Genomic DNA, 4,318 nt, shown 5'->3' on the forward strand with positions numbered 1-4,318 from the left:
TCCCACTTGGTCATGATGTATGATCTTTCTGATGAGTTGTTGGATCCTATTTGCTAATACTTTGTTTAGGATCTTCGCATTGGTGTTCATCAGGGATATTGGTCTATAATTTTCTTTCTTAGTGGTGTCTTTGTTTGCTTTTGGTATTAGGGAGATGTGTGCTTCATAGAAACTGTTTGGGAGAGTTCCCGTTTTTTCAATTTCCTGGAAGAGCTTGAGGAGAACTGGCAACAGGTCTTCTTTAAATGTTTGGAAGAATTCGCCAGTGAATCAATCTGGACCTGGGCTTTTGTTTTGGGGGAGATTTTTGATTACAGTTTCAATTTCCTTAATATTAATGGGTCTATTCAGGTATTACAAGTCTTCTTTGTTCAGTCTTGGGAGATTGTAGGAATCAAGGAATTCATCCATTTCTTTTAGGTTCTCTTGTTTCGTGGCATACAGGCTTTCGAAGTAGTCTCTGATGATCTTTTGAATTTCGTTGGTTTCTGTTGTGATGTCCCCCGTTTCATTCCTGATTTGGTTTATTAGGGTTCTCTCTCTCTCTCTTTCTTTGTGAGTCTTGCTAGTGGTGTTTCAATTTTGTTTATTTTCTCAAAGAAACAGCTCTTGGTTTCATTGACCTTTCGGATTGTTTTCTGGGTTTCCATGTCGTTAATTTCTGCTCTAATTTTTATCATTTCTTTCCTTCGGTCTGGTTTTGGTTCCTTTTTCTGGTCCATTTCTAGGGCCTTGAGTGTGAAGTCAAGCTATCTATGTAGGCCCTTTCTTCCTTCCTAAGGAATGCTTGCAGAGCTATAATTTTCCCCTAGGTTTTACCTTAGGTTTGTGTCTTCATTCTCATTTGTTTCGAGGTATCTCTTGATTTCTTCCTTGATTTCCTTCCTGACCCACTTATTGTTCAACACTGAGCTCTTTAATTTCCAGGTGTTTGTTTTGATTCTTTGTATCTGTGTGCGATTAGCTTCTATCTTCAGTGCATCATGGTCTGAGAAGATAGTTGATACAATTTCTATTTTTCTGATTTTATTGAAGTATGTTTTGCGGCCCAGTACATGGTCTATTTTGGAGAATGTTCCATGTGCACTGGAAAAGAATGTGTATTCTTTCTTTTTGGGGTGTGAAGCCCTGTATAGGTCTATTAGTCCTCTCTCTTCTATTTCTTCCTTCAGAGTCTGTGTTTCCTTGATGAGTTTTGTTCTTGTCAATCTATCCAGAGGTGATAGGGCAGTGTTGAAATCTCCGACTACTATTGTGCTGTTAGCGATGTCCTCCTTAAAGTCTGTTAGTTGTTTTAAGTATTTAGCCGGTCTCTCATTAGGTGCTTATACGTTTAAGAGTGTGACTTCTTCCTGTTGCACATATCCCTTGATAAATAGGAAGTGAGCTTCGTTGTCCCTCCTAATCTTTTCAACCTGAAGTCTATGTTGTCAGATACTAGTATTGCCACCCCAGCTTTTTTGAGGGAGTTGTTTGCTTGCAGGATTGTTTTCCACCCTTTGAATTTGAGTCTGTTTGCCCTGACTGTTCAGGTGTGTTTCTTGCAGGCAGCAGAATGTTGGGTTTAGTTTCCAAATCCATTTTGCCACTCTATGTCTCTTAATTGGTGCATTTAGGCCATTGACATTGAGAGAGATTATTGTCATGGCGTTTTATTTATTTATTTTTTTGCTTTTTGGGTCACACCCGGTGATGCACAGGGGTTACTCCTGGCTCTACACTCAGGAATTACTCCTGGCAGTGCTCAGGGGACCATATGGGAAGCTGGGATTCAAACCCGGGTCGGCCGCGTGCAAGGCAAACGCCCTACCTGCTGTGCTATCGCTCCAGCCGCCTGTCATGGCGTTTTATGTCATATTTCTGTGGGGTTTGTTGTTCTTGTGGGGTTCTTCCTTGACTTACAATAGCCCCTTTAGTTCTTTTAAGCTTGGCTTTGAGTCTATGAAGTTCCTGAGTTGTTGTTTATCTGAGAAATAGTGTATGGTTCCTTCGAGTTTGAGTGAGAGTTTAGCCGGATAAAGTATTCTTGGTGAGGCGTTCATTTCATTGAGTTTTTTTCACTATGTCCCACCATTGTCTTCGGGCTCGGAGGGTTTCCTCTGATAGGTCTGCTGTAAATCTGAGGGGTGCTCCTTTGTATGTGATTTCCTTCTTTGACCTTGCTGCTTGCATAATTGTGTCTCTATCCACCGCATCCGTCATTCTGACTATAATATGCCTTGGAGTCTTTTTATTCTGGTCTCTTTTTGCTGGTACTCTTCAGACTCCTGGATCTGGATGCCTGCCTTCTCCAGCTCTGGGAATTTCTTAGCAATGATGTGTTTCACTGTGTTTTTTTTTTTTTTTCATTTGGATTACTTCCCTGTGGTTCTGGTACTCCAATGATTCTTAGTTGTTCCTCTTGAAGTCATCCCCAAGGACTCTGATTCGCTTTATAGCCATTTTGAGGTCTTTTGCCATTATTTGTTGTTGTCTGTGAGCTTTCTGCAGCTCATCTTCAAGCTCACTGATTCTATCTTTGGCTGTAGTCATTCTACTGTTGAGGGCACCTACTGAGATTTTTAATTTTTCTACCGACTCCTTTATTTGTGTGACTTCTGTTCACAGCTCATTTATTGCTTTTTAAAACCATTAACTTCTGGTGCTAATGATTGAACACCAAACCTCAAAATGCCACTTAATAAATTACTATTTCAAATAGTTGTGCGTATGCATGCATGTAGTCCAAGGATAAAGCCCAGGCCTCACACCTGCTAGGATTCGCTCTATCACAGCTCTACCCCCTGCATTTTGGCTATTGTTCTTGGACCTCTCCAACCATGCATGGAGGCCCAGGCTTCCTCCCTGCAATACTCGGCCACCCCATGGGGCCAGTGGCTCAGTGTGAGAGTCCAACTGTGAATTATTGCTCGGAGCCTATGCTTGGGGCCCGCAAGCAGCAGTACCCGGGGGCCCTTAAGACCACACCAGGTGATGTCCTGGGTACCAGATGGATCTGGTGATGGAAGTGGGATTGGCCATATGCAAGGCATATACCTTCACCCCTGTTCTATCCTCTGGCCCCTCACATAGCTTGTTAATGGATACTTAAGGTTTTGCTATCTATACTATCTATACTTTCATATCGTCTGCAAATAATGATCATCTGACTTCTTTCCCCATCTGGGTTCCTTTTATTTCTTGTTATCTGAGTATTCAGTTAAGAATTCTAATACAAAAATTACAGAGGTGTGGTGGTAGGGGCAATCTTGTTCCTATCTTAAAGAAAAAGCTTCCAGGTTTCATCATTGTGTATATTTGCTGTGGGTGCATGGCTTTTATTAGACTGGGAAGTTCCTTCCATCCTTGTTTTATTGAGTTATAAATGGGTGCTAAAACCCGCATCTGTTTTTTTAAATCACTTTTTATATATTGTGACTGTAGACATTTATCTTTCAGTTTCCTGAGGTTTATGCACAGGTTTTGGAACAGTCACAGTCTATGTTGCTAAGGACTTTACATACAAAAACAAACTTTTTACTTCCTCCATTTTTGCATTTTTATGACAAATTTATCTTTCCATTGCAGCTATTAATTTGGGGGGTTCTTTTTTCTTCTTGCCTTTTTCTATGAAGCATTACCTTTTTCTTGGTAATGCTTCATGATAAAATTGGTACATCATGCTTCAGTATCTGAGTTTTCTAAACTTGACTGCTTACCCACCTCTACCAGTGTGCAGTTTTCTCATGCTTTAATGTTACTAATTGGCATCCTTTCATTTCAACTTGAATTTTTATATCTTGCGAGGCAGAGCTGGTGATGAACACTCAGCTCTAGCTTTGTCTGGGAAAGTCTCCATTTCTCTTTGTTGGGGGCCACACCGAGCACTGTGTAGGGGCCACTCCTATTTGTGCTTGGACAAGGGCTTGGTCCTGGCAGTGCTGGGGACCCTGAGGTGCAGGTGATGGACCCTGGGCCTCCAGCTGTCAGTCCGCCCATGAGCGTGTCCTCTGGGCCCCTGCACTTCTGATGGGCCGTGCTGCCAGCTGCTTCCTTTCCTTCCACTCCTGGAGCGCCGCCTTCCTGCTCTGGCCTGACTCTCGGGGTTTCTGATAGAGCTGTTTTCGGCTAGGGTTTCCCTTCTGCTTTATGGCTTTTTTTCACTCTAGGGGGCTGGAGCGTGGGCAGGGAGGGGTCATAACCAGCTGTGCTCAGGGTCCACATGGTGCTATCACTGTTTCGAGCTATCTCGCAGGCCCAGTGGCCTTTTTCAATTATAAACAGGTTTTCTCGTAACTTTTGAGCTGGTCTTTGATTTTTGACAGTTTTAGCATGTTGT

The sequence above is a fragment of the Sorex araneus genome, chromosome 1 (genome assembly GCF_027595985.1).
Source record: "Sorex araneus isolate mSorAra2 chromosome 1, mSorAra2.pri, whole genome shotgun sequence".
In the NCBI taxonomy this organism is placed as follows: domain Eukaryota; kingdom Metazoa; phylum Chordata; class Mammalia; order Eulipotyphla; family Soricidae; genus Sorex; species Sorex araneus.